This window comes from Artemia sp. Qi Xiang Cuo, chromosome 11 (genome assembly GCF_049724085.1).
Source record: "Artemia sp. Qi Xiang Cuo chromosome 11, ASM4972408v1, whole genome shotgun sequence".
NCBI lineage: Eukaryota > Metazoa > Arthropoda > Branchiopoda > Anostraca > Artemiidae > Artemia > Artemia sp. Qi Xiang Cuo.
In genome coordinates, this window is record NC_142804.1 from 45,430,303 (window position 1) to 45,443,297 (window position 12,995).

Genomic DNA, 12,995 nt, shown 5'->3' on the forward strand with positions numbered 1-12,995 from the left:
TTTTTATCAAAAATACGTTCATCACAAAATTCAACATTATTCATTCGCATTTGTTGTAAACAATGACACTTTCCTTAGAAAGAATTCTATGACAACTGGTTAGGTAAACACTTGCAACCACCAACAGAATGATCTTTGTTGTTGTTTTGTTTGTTTGTTTCTTATTTGTTTGTTTTTTTTTTGTTTTTTTTTTTTCACTTGGAATCACAGTTCCTACGGTAGCTGAATCATAGTTGCAGCAGTAGTACCAACCTAGTAGAGAGCTAACCACAGCCAATAACCAAAAGTTGAAAAACACGTTTTGAAGAAAAAAACTGTCTAATAAAAAAAATTGCCACCTGATTCTGGATCAAGAATGGTAACTATTGTTTCGATTAATCTTAAAAGTTAATGTTTATTGCCAAAAGAAATCTAGGGTGATATAAAAAAACAGCCAAATAAAAAGCGCACTCTTGGAATCAGTATGGTCAAAAATCTTTAATAGGACAAACAGTTCTCCCCTTTGAACACCAAGGAGAATTACTTTTTTTTGCATGGGTAGCACTGATGTGTCTCGGTTTTTTTTTTCACCAGAGCTAGCGAATGACTAGAGCGTAATAGAGATATTTAATGGTTCATTTGGACGGAAATAAATTTGCTAGTTTTCTTTTTAGGTAACCAAACAGATCAGGGGTCAAATAGCACAGCCCCCTCGCTAAGGGCCACCACCCCCCAAAGTTATCCAATCAAAATTTTTGAGATAGCCATTTTGCTTCACATAGTTCAAATGTCCAATATTTATGATTTTGGTGATGATATGACCCTCCATATTCAATGGGGAAAGGCCTGTAAACTGTATCGTTATCGGACATATCGATATCACACGTATCTGTATGTGCGTATTGGTACCACAGGTATCTTAGACAGATTTTTAATAGCTCATATAGAATTTCAGTCATTCCAATAAATTCCACCATTAGCAAGTTCCAAGTGGCACTAAATACGGCACTTTTGGTGCCATGTCTTGAGTGTAAAAACTGAGCTAATGGACAACCATTTTTTTTTAGATTGACGTTTAATGGCTCATTTGAAAGCTATTGCTCATATCTACGAGCTTTTTAGCAATTCTACCATCTCTAAGTCTTCTCAATAGTGGACAAGGAGGGATACACTCTGGATGGGAAAAAAAATAAATAAGAATATCTCTGAATGTATGTTGAAAAAAAGGACCAAGCCACGCAGAAAATCCCCATCTATTTTAAGGTCTGCTTCATTCCTTGTGGACTCTGTTCTCCTCCGATACTTAATCGAAGGGTCTGTGTGGTCCAGGTTCGGAATACAGAGCTATGCCTCGGTAGAAATAACGATACGTTTAATATTATATTAAAGCCTGAATAGCTCCAGAACTATGCTAGATCACATAAGCACATAAAATGCGATTATAATCCGGAGAAAAAGTATTATATAAATGAAAATAATCAAGAAAAAGATATTGAACATATTTTTTTATAGAAAGAAGAACTGGAAAGAAGAGAAATAATTATCAGGAAGAAAATTTAATAATTGATACATAAGATTCGTTAAAGTTAATGAAATTGGTAATGATAAAGAGAATTCAGAACTAAAGCAGTGAAAATAAATATCAGATGGCTCATCATTCCAAGATCCCTCAACAGTATCGTTTGAAGATAAATTACATGGTTTTTAAATAACAAATTTGAACCTAATATTATCCCAAGATATTTAGTATTATCAACTTTTTCTATTTATAAGAGGACTCCTCAATAGTGATTCTAACCTGAACTTTAAAGATCTAAAGTCCGGGCTACCGACATCGAATGCTGAACTATCAGCAAATAATGAACTATTGGGCTCATCACAGCAGTTAACGATTGCTTGGCTCAAAATATGCAGCCTAGTAACTCAGGATTAAATTAAATATGATCAATTAAGGCAAAATTCTAGGAAAATTGAGTAAGGGTTGTCAATTATTATGACAGTTCTACAGGAAATTTTGATGTGAAACAACTAAAAGAAGTTCTGAGTATTTTTGAAAGTTCAAGAAAATTGGCTGGAGGTTTCAACCTTTAAAATCCCATGAGGGTTACAGTATCTCCTGTGGATCACGATTACAACACTTAACCAGGACTTTAAAAAAGAAACTGGAAGACCGTCTGCAATTGACTTGATCTTGGCTTCTCGGAACCAATCAACTGACTTTGCCGTTTGAATCCCAGTCACTCTCTCGTCAGATCACTATCCATTATTAACTACCTTTCAAATGCTTGAGGAGTATAGGAACATATACCAAGTTCAAGAAATTAGAATCGGGGTTTTAAAGAAGAAATGTGGCTAGACCGGTGGTATGAAATTGACCAGCAGCTTAACAAAATGCAAGATACTGTTGCCATGACTGCAGATGAACTGAGAGACACAGTCACAGATACCCTAATCAGTGTAGGTCATCCCCCCCCCCCTGTACCAGCAAAGAAGCCAAAGCGACGAGGCCACCCATCGGGTGACCTCGCCACGCTTATCAGTGCCAATGTAGACTCTGAACTGTTTTCCTAATCCGATTGTTTACTAGCAGTGAGAGTTGGTGAAACGGTAATTTTTAACGTTTATCCATCTACCGATTACAGGGATGATAGCACTAAAAGGAAGTTTGCCATGGCGTGTAAAGAACTCGGTAAATGTATTAACAAGGTCAAAGCTTATAACCTCCACTGGATTTTGTTGGGTAATTTTAATTATGATTTGATTAAACCTGTAAGCCCTCGATCTGCTCTTTTGCTCAGTCTTATAGCAAGTGAATGTGCTCTTTTACCGAAATATGCGGATTTTACAAACATACACACCTCTTGATCAGAGTCTAACCTCGATCACGTTTTTGTGTCATGTAGTACTTTTGATAATTCGCCAGCTTTAGATGTTTGTCGTGATTTTGTCGCTTCTGATCTCTTACCATTGTCGTTTTGCATTAATGCGCCATTCAGTCGTAGGCTTGTTATCCAGCGGCTTAAATGCCGCACCGTTGTCGAATGGAATGAGGCTGACGTCGGTCAATACCAATATTACGTCGATGAATTACTCTCGAAGGTAAAAAAAAAAACCTTTCGACCTGCTCCAAACATCCGTCGCCATATCTACAGCTGAGGCTTGTCTCATAATAAATATGTATTCATCATTTATTTCCCATATGTTGCTGCAGACTGAGGCACCATGTGTCCCCCACACTAAAGTTAACACTGGTTCTCAGATAAAAGGCTGGTCTCAGAACGAATGTTTAGTTAACGCTTGTAACAAGTCTAAGTTTTGGCTAGGTATATGGATTGAGTGTGGTAGGCCCAAGACCGTTATTGTAAACCAAGTTCACATTTCAACGAGGCGTCTTTTCAAGAAAGAGCTCGAGAAACATAGAGCAGCCATACGTTCTGAGTTTTCAGAAAAGGTTATAAATGATCTAGCACTACTATAGCAGAGTTTGATCCACCGGGAAAATGATAAACCTGCCTCGACAGCTAGTATCTCACAAGAGGCATGGCAGCAACATTTCTTGAAAGAGTTCTCTGAACCTCCCTCCCACCTTGAGCATGCCTTTGTTGTTAATCTTGATGAAATAAAAAGACGTTCCAACCATGTTTATTATTTCTGTCTCAGATGTCTGGAATACTGTGTGCAAAATTAAAAAGCCTTTTTCTCGAGGAAGGGATAAAGTTTGTGCCAAACATCATTTGCTCGTTACTCCGTCACTTTTTTCGCACCCTACGCTCCCTTTTCAGATCCTATTTGCAAGAGAAATAGTTCCCAATTCATTCTCGTATGGCCGTCTTACTCCTGTTCTCAAAAAGAATAAACCACGGAATGAGTGCTCGTCTTATCGGCCATTAACAGTTGCTACAATATTTTGCAAGGTGTTCAAAACGCTGGTTATAAATGAACTTTTACACAAATATTCTATGTTTCCCTTCCAGTTTGGATTCCAGTACAGTTTAGAGTGCGTCCATCCTCTGACTGCGATCTCGTCGATCTTGATTGATGCCGATAATTCAGATGAATCACTAGTTCTAGGGAGTCACGATGTAAGCCGTGCATTTGATTTGCTGATTCATACCCATATTCTGATTTAGTTGTTTAAGAGTGGAGTTAATAGTTGTGTTATCAGTTCCATGTATGATATGTGTACCCATTTGATTTTTGTAGTCAAATTACCTGATGGGACTGTTACACACGCAGTAATACCAGTCCGAAAAGGGGTTAAGCAGGGAGCCCTTTCGTCTCCAGTTGCCTTCGACAACTGTATTCTTGATTCCCAAGCCCACGCCAATCCCTCATGCATTTTAGAAGGAATCGACGTATCGCTGATAGCTTATGCAGACGATATTTTTAACCCTAGTCGAACAGTACTCTCGTTTGAAAGACATTTTGTCACTCTTAGTCGAAAAGAAGCGAAGATCAATCTAAAATTTAACCCTGAAAAATCAGAAATAGTACTATCCAACTGGGGTAAAGTACCGGAAGGATTTACAGTTAATCTTCACGGTGTCCCGGTCGCTCCCAAGTCCAAAATGAAGTATTTACGTCTCCCAATTGGTGACCCTTAAAACAATACGAAGTTTAATGATCCGCCTTTTTAACCGTCGAACAGCCAGTGCTCACGGTAGCTTGGTAGCCAGTAAATTGCGACTTAACCGTCGACTGCTAAGCAAACTTTATAACGTATGCACATTCCCACATTTCCTGTATCTTTCCCCATTCTGGCAAACATTCATAGCAACAGATCGAAAGCAGTCACGGAGCATATATTTTCGATGTGTAAAGTATCTGCTTGCAATGCCCCCCTCGACAAGCAATTTATGGATTACGCAAATATACGGGATTATAGACCCAACGGCCTTGATGAACAAGTGTGTTGAAGCTTCTAATAGCAGAGTTGACCAACACCCCTGGAGTTCCATATTAAAACAGCAGATCGGTCTGTAAAAAACGTTATGTAGGACAGCAGTTGATATTTTGTACATGTTTCATCTTGTCACGTAACAAGTTTCTCAGTTTTTACGTATTTTATGGACTTTTGTCATCCCTTTTCTTTTTGCTACTTTTTTTCTCTTTACTCCGTTTGTCAAGTGCATTACAACGGGTTATGAATAAATTCTATTATATTCTGTTGTTAACAAATAGGGTATTTGTGGAAGTGGTGGTCGAATAAACTTTGGAGGGTGATCGGTTTATTGGAAACCAACAGTTTTAGTTCCTTTTTAAGAGTCCAGAGGGATCAAAACTCAACCTACCCCCCTTCTCTAATGTCTTTTTACCCAAAATGCTTCGGGCAAAATTATGAGATAGCCGTTTTGTTCGAAATTGTTCAAAGACACAATAAATATGCTTCCAGGGTTGACCCCCTCCCCCCACCTCTACTGTAACATGCAACATACTTTATGTTACAAATAATTTCTGCTGCATTTGGTACATAGAAAAATCAAATAAAATTAAAGTGAAATAAAATCTTGACCTGATGAGTTTTCAGTAATAAATAGCATTATGCATTATACTTTCAGTTTAGTTTTATAAGTTCTTTCCAATAACTGCTCAAGAAACTTACAGGATTCAATATAATGCAAATGACGCAGTAGAAAAAAATTATTTCTGCTGGTCTCTACTTTAATATGGCTCTTCACTTCTTTGAAAAAGTTCTTTTTCGGAAAGTTTTGTTTAAATAACTACAAGAAATAAACAACACAACTTTTTCAAAAATATTAAATAGCCTACGACAGTTGAAAAATACCATTCTTAGACCAGCACCTATATAAAGCGATGTTATTTTGGGTATCATGTCATATTTGAGTGATTCAGTTGCCTATTTAACTCCGGTTTGTTCTTAAATACATTTTAGTAAAGTGCCACTTCGTTTTAGCAAAATGACAGGGGACACTGCATTGGGTAACAGCAAAACCCATTTGAATGGTAATTAACGTTCGTTTTGGATTTTAATATCGCTTTGTACTTTAAATTGTAGTTACCATTTAATAGCCCAATGAGTTTGCATTTAAGGCTAATCGTCTTTATTAGTGGATAATGCTATTTTCCCTATGCTAGGAAATCGGGAATAACTGCTGCGATATAAGTGATTTTGCGCTGGTTTTTTTTTTTTTTTTTTTTGACGACACCCGAGTTAAAAAGTAAAAAAATTTTGGTTTAACTTTTTCTATATATTTTTTTAATTTTGTCGAAAAAAAGAAAAAAATTTATTTTAGTTTTTTTTATAAAAATTTATTAGATGGGAAATGAAATTAGATATTTTTGCAGTTGATTATACTGGTATTTAAAAAAAAAATGTTGGTTACAGAATTAATAATTTTTTTTTTTTTGGTGCAAAAAATTATTTTTAGTTTTCATTATTTTCTTGCTATAAGGCATGAAATCTGCTCCAAAGGCTAGAATTTTTGACAGTATGCAGATTTTATAATCTACAATGATTACAGAAAGTGTCTGATGTCAACCACAATTTAAATTAAATACAAAAGCAAAAAATACAAATAAAAAAATTGCTCGATTTTTACTTTATTTTCCCACTGTTTCCCGCTTGGTAGCGTTATTTCGTCAGCCAATAGGAAGAAAACCCGCAATTTTGATTGGACTCTGTTCTGTATATCATTATGACTTTTGGATAGAAACTGTTAAAAAGACCTTTGAGCCATGAGAAAGAAAAATATAAACAGAAGGTGGCTGAATTTAAAATACCGGTAAGAAAATATTACATATACTATGTTCATTCCATCCAGTCCAGAAGCTTTTAAAATTACTTCCGATGGGTTCTGGTTTTACATCCCCTTCAATCTAAAATTTATGGAAAAAAACTTTTTTTTATATGTACAGTTCACATATGTACAGGAGACAAATTCACATTAGGCTTCCCAGACACGTACAATGTAATTTTATGGAGGAGGATGCAGAAAAATCTTACCAGCTCTACACAAACAATAAAAATTTCTGTTTCAGGTGAAAGGATGTTTTATGATTTGGAGGAAGATTAACTACTTGCCTCCAGGATATCCAATAGAGGAAGCTAACTTGCTTGAAGTTTTTTAGCTTTATTTTTTGGGCGAGGAGGGGGAGTAGGGGGGCTTTCTAGCGCCTGGTTTCCAGCTATCAGACTTGTGAAGCTATGAAGAAGACATCCCAGGGCCTTGACACTGGAGTTCTGGTATATAATGATATGCAATATGCGTTGCTTCGGCTTTTTTTATAGTAGTTTCTAAAGAGAACAAACAAAAATCTATCCCTGAGCTATACCTGAGATTTGTAAAGTTATGTCTATCCTTATGAGCTGTATAAAACAGAGCACTTCCAATAGATCATATGAAAATAAAAAATGTAATGAAAGTGGAGAAAGCATAAAATATGAACTCAGGAGGTGTGAAGTGGAGACCTTGGATAAAATTGCCGAGGATCTGGAAGATGCAGCTAGACGGCATGATAATAAAATGTTGTATTGACATGTTAATAAATTAAGAGGGAGTAGCCAATCCGGATTTGTCCCAGTGTGGTCCAATCCCCCTTTCTAAGACTATAATGAGAGAAAGTTTGAGATGGCTAGGGCACGTTCTGCGGATGAGAGATGACAGACTGCTGAAGATTTTTTCTTTTCGGCCAACCACCTAGGGCTAAACGGAAAGCAGGTCGTCTGTGGTTGGAGTGGAATGATGTCATAAAGAAAGATTCAAGGGAAATGGGAACTTCCAAGGAGGGTGTAAAAAGGGGGCTTTGAATAGAATAAGATGGGTTGGGGGCATGTGTAGCTGTGTTGGCCTCAGGTGACTTAGTGCCACGGTGAGTTGTTAGTAGTAGTAATGTTTCCAATGCATCAATAATTACTTCCCTTATGTGTATATATGTTGTGAATGATGGGTTTATCAACCAGCATTCCTTTTTATGTTTCATTTTTATTTTTAGGAAGATACGGCTTGGAGAACAAAAAGAGGATTTTTCAACCTCATCTGAAATTACAGAAGAACTTTCAGTAAATCCTAAACTAAACGAAGCACAGAATTTGGGAAGCGGTGGAGGTTCTTCGTGTATCGATGGGTCAGCAACATTTACCGATATTGACTTATCTGGAATTTCAGATGGAAATTGCATTGTAAATCGAAGACGTTTCCTCAGTGAAGTAGCTTCTGTATTCACACACAAGATTAGTTGTAGACTATCATATGAAAATTTGATAATAAAACACTTAGAAAAGAAAGGCCTGCAAACTGAACTGAAAGTAAAATGTAAAAAGTGTAACTGGAAAAAGAGGATTAAAAATGAACCAGAATGTCCAGTAACAAGTGTAAAAGAATATCTTTCAAGCTTTAGTACAGAAAGTAAACAAGTTACTTTCTAAAAAAAAAAAGACTCAATTTTAAAAGGTTGCTTGAATTTGAAGGCCGTTTGGGGAGCCATGGGCACTGGAGGTGGATATTCTACACTGTGTGAACTCTTCGGAGTGCTTGGAGTGAAGCCAATGTCGCAAATAGTTTATTCCCGTATTGAAAGACAGCTGGGTAGTGCTTGGATGAATAGTTTGTCGGAAATTTTGCCGGTGATGGAGGTTGGAATAAGCGTAGCAAAGGGCATGATTATTCAGCCAAAGGATGTGTTGCGGTTATCATAGATGCATTTACGAAAAAACTGTTATATGTTGGCATAAAAAATATATACTGTTATATATGTTTTTCTTCTGCTAACTCTAAAGTAAGTCCTAAAGACCATTTCTGCTTTCTGAACTATAACGGAAATTCGAAGAGCATGGAAACAGACATTCTAGTTGAAGGCTTTCGTTCCAGTGAAGAGATGCATGGATTACAGTTTTTAGAGTTTATTGGTGACGGTGATTCAAGTGTTTTTTATAAGCTAAAACAGTGTGTCTCTTACGGTTCAAACATACGGAAAGATGAATGTGCCAATCACGTCACAAAGAACTATACAACGGATCTGTATAACTTATGCAAAATAAGAAAGGTTTGTGGACCAAATTTCTTCCCAGAGGAATTATCCATCAATTGACCAAAAATTTAAGGGGTTCGATCAAAATAAATTCCAAAAATAATGAAACAGCGGAAGAACTGAAGAGCCTGTTAAAAAGAGGCCCGTATGCCTACAATGTTTTTGGAAACCACACAAAATCCGAGTCCGGTTGCTTAAGATTCATTAATGACAAAATAGAAAGTCGGTGGAATACTCTGCCCATGCAATTGTTTGAGGATGTTATGACAGGGGTAGAGGTTGTGTGTCGAAAATCAGAGCAGCTCCGAAATGACGCAACTACAAACTTCGCTGAAAGCTACATGTCAGTTGTTGCAAAGTTCATCGGGGGAAAGCAAATAAGCCGGTCTAAGGGAGGTTCATACCAAGCAAGAGTAAATGGAGCCAGCCTTGCTTATAATTCAGGTCCGAAATGGCATCAATTAGCTTGGAAAAATATTTTTAGGTCCAGTCCTTCTTGCTTGACGAAAAAGTATTGCAAAAAAACAGCAAAACATCGCTTAAGATCTAAACGCAATTTGACCATTTATTATAGTTCTCTTGGAGGAAAACATTTTGCTAAGTTAAAAAACAGAAATAACAACTTTGGCGATCGGGACTATGGACCAAACTGCAATAAGCCAGATATGACTTCTGATGAAATAAGCTCAGCCAGACAAAAATATACTAAGCAACATTTAAAATTGGATAGTGCCAGTATTAGCCGTTTGTTTTATAATACCAAGGGGCAATCAAAAAATGAGAACTGGGTTGAAGAGAGATCTAGGAGAATAACGAGCAGTTATTTTCATAGAATTGCAACTATAAAAGATAGCACTAGAGTTGCCCCAATTGTTAAGCAAATTCGAAATTTGGGACCTAGATTCTGCTCTGCCCTTATGAAAAAGGGTTTGGATTTAGAAGTAGTTGCTCTAGAACCGTATGAAAAGAAATTCAACTTAAATATCATAAAGGGAGATGAAATAGGACTTAGTGTGCATCCACAGCATCAATATCTTGGTGCATCTGTAGATGGATTGCTCTCTGATGGCACACCTTTAGAGATAAAAACTGTACATAATATACCAGAATTCAAAACCATTTTTGATGCTGCTCAGTCCAAAAATCTAGTCAAAGGATTTTTTATTGAATTATCCAGTGAAGGTCTTCAGTTAGAAAAAAATCATAGGTATTTTTCCCAGATACAAGGCCAACTCGAGATACTAGATGGAAAGATATGCCCCTTAATAGTTTTTAACTCCATTGATGACTGGGAAATAATTACAGTTCACCGGTCAAAAGAATACTGGGCGAAAGTATTTCCAAAGCTTGAAGCTTTCTGGAATGAATCCTTACTACCTGAAATTTTAGACTCGAGGTTGGTAAGGAATATGGAAATCAGAGAGCCTATGGTCTCAGAGGATATGAACACCAGAGAGCCAAGCTCGTCTCAAGAAACCAAAAGAGGGAGAAAAGAAGGTCAAGTCTGGTTGACGTGGACAACAAGAAAAATACACAGAAGGAATCGGGAGACAACGAAGAATCCATCAGTTATTCAGCGTATGAAAGCAGCGGTTTTGAAGAAATATTTTGGTCTGATTTGGAATAAATGAATCTTTGTGTTTGATGTATTTTATGTGATGCATTTTGATGTACTTGTATTTTTGATGTGATGTGACAGTGATGTGATTATTACGGCTCTTTAATTTTAATTAGTAAGTGTGTAATGTACATTCCCAGCTTGCTGTGATGATCAAAGTCGCGTCCTTTTACCAGGCTTGTCCCATATCCACCATGCTTGGCATAGTTCCAACACTCTTGGTATAGCTCTCACAGGTCCGCGGTTCTTTGCACACTCCCACCACGCTTGGTAAGCACTGCCTGGTGTACATGATTTCAGAGAGTGGAAAGCCACGCGATATTCCATCTTTTTCTTCCCACCATTTTCATCGTCACTTGTCTCATATCCGATGCTGTTGCTACAGTGAAGCAGGAGGTTGATTTACATCATCCTTGACTTTTTGCATGTGTTTCACAATTATTTATTTGTGATGTGATAGACAGGCTTTTATATATATATATCGATTTTCATTGTCACTTGTCTCGTATCCAAGGCTGTTGCTCCAGTGAAGCAGCAGGCTGATTTACATTATCCTGGACATGTAACCTTTGGCATAGTTTTTTGTGTCTCGCAATACTTCTTCCAATATCTCCACTGTTACATATCTTTTAGCCACATATTTCTTTGTTCTTCAATTTAATTTTTGATTCGCCCTGATTTCCATTGTAGTGTGTCTTATAACCGCATTTTTTGTACTTCTTTTTTTTCCCTTGCTGTAGGTCTTGCTGCCGCGTATCTTTTAACTTCAAATGTATTCGTTCTTAAATTTAGTTAATCTTTACTTTAGAATTTTTTTTTCAGTGAACGCATCGCTTTCGTTTTTTACTCGTTGCAATTTACACTGCTGCTTATCTTTTAACCACGCATTTCTGTATATTTCAGTTCCGTTTTTGAGTGGTTGTAATTTTATATGCCGTTTGAATATTAACGTTTATTTATTTTTTATTCAATTTAGTTTTAAACTCATAATTTTATTTTTCGCCAGCATTCTAACGACATATTTTTTTTCATTCATTTTCTTTGTCAATACATCAGATATTTTTTTTGAATACCCTTTGCCTTAGCTGCTTAGATTAGTCATGTCACATTTGATGATCTAGAATGTTCATTTTCACCGATTGCGGATTTACGTTTTTTAAGGTCGTCCTCTTGATCTTGTCTCATTTGATGCTCTAGTTTGTTCATTTTGAGCAATAGTTAATTTATGTTTATGTCCTTAAGATATTATCAAACTGCTGGAAATATCTTTTGTAAATAGAATCATTACATTTGATATTTTATACTTAGCCATGTTTTTGTGCATTTTTACATGAGCCATAGATACTAAAAATGAAAGAACAGCTCTTGACGCGGAAATAACGTATTTGTGCTTTTGAAATATGTTCATAGATATGACGTTACTCATATGAATTCTTTTTTGAAATTAGGGCTCCTAAAAAATTTCTCAAACTTGTGACCCATCTAGATGGGTTTTTTTTTTCAGGCAAAATATCCCAGGGTGCCAATTTTAAAACAAAAACATGGAGCCGTTGTGGGGGAAAAATTTACAAATACATACATGCATAAACAAATAAATAAATGAATATTTATTTTTTTACTTAATTTCTGATCATTTTTTAAATAATGCCAGAAAATCCGGCTAAATCTACACGAAAAAATCCCTCCCAACAAAAATATCCTATAGACAATTAAATCCCGGTGAAAATTTAACCAGGACAATTACCCTCAACATCTCCGTGGGTAAAATTGAGTCGGTAAAGCTAAAACAAGACATATAAAAATAATTTCGTACATGAATTACGGTAAAGTCCCCCATGATAAAATTTCCCCTTTAAAGTTCGCCCCCCCCCCCGAAATTCCTTCCACATGGAAAATTCTACCCTTGGAAAGTTATTCCAGCAGAAAATTCTCCCCTCCCCCATCCTAAAAATGTATGCATACTTCCCAGTAACAAATGCTATACGTAAACAATGGGCAAATTTTTTAACTTAAAGACCTTTCCCCAGGGGCTGCGGGGGTTATGTTAACTGCAAAGGATATTTATTGGGCCTTTCAACTATGCTGAACAAAATGGCGCTCTCAAATATTGAATCGCCGGTTTTAGAAAAAAAAAGGGGCGTGGGAGGGGTCTAGTTGCTCTCCAATCTTCTTGGTAACTTAAAAAGGGCACTAGAACTTTTAATTTCTGTTCGAGTGACCTCTCTCCCGACATTCTAGAATCACTGGGTCGATATAATCACCCCTGGTAAAAAAAAACAACAGGCATCTGTGATCATTCTTCTGGTAAAAAAAAATACGAAATTCCACATTTTTTCAGACAGGAGTTTGAAACGGAAAGGCAAAATAACATCCAACTGTCTGGACATCCAATGCCATAACATCCACAAAA

General features: G+C 36.6%; 1 protein-coding gene and 1 pseudogene across 1 annotated transcript in view; one reads left to right on the top strand and one right to left on the bottom strand.

Moving 5' to 3' along the window:
- The window catches only part of LOC148947023 (phospholipid-transporting ATPase ABCA3-like), a 513,909-nt gene that overhangs the window by 366,377 nt on the left and 134,537 nt on the right, over window positions 1-12,995 (bottom strand). The window lies entirely within an intron of this gene.
- On the top strand, window positions 8,408-10,598 carry LOC148947025 (uncharacterized; annotated as a pseudogene).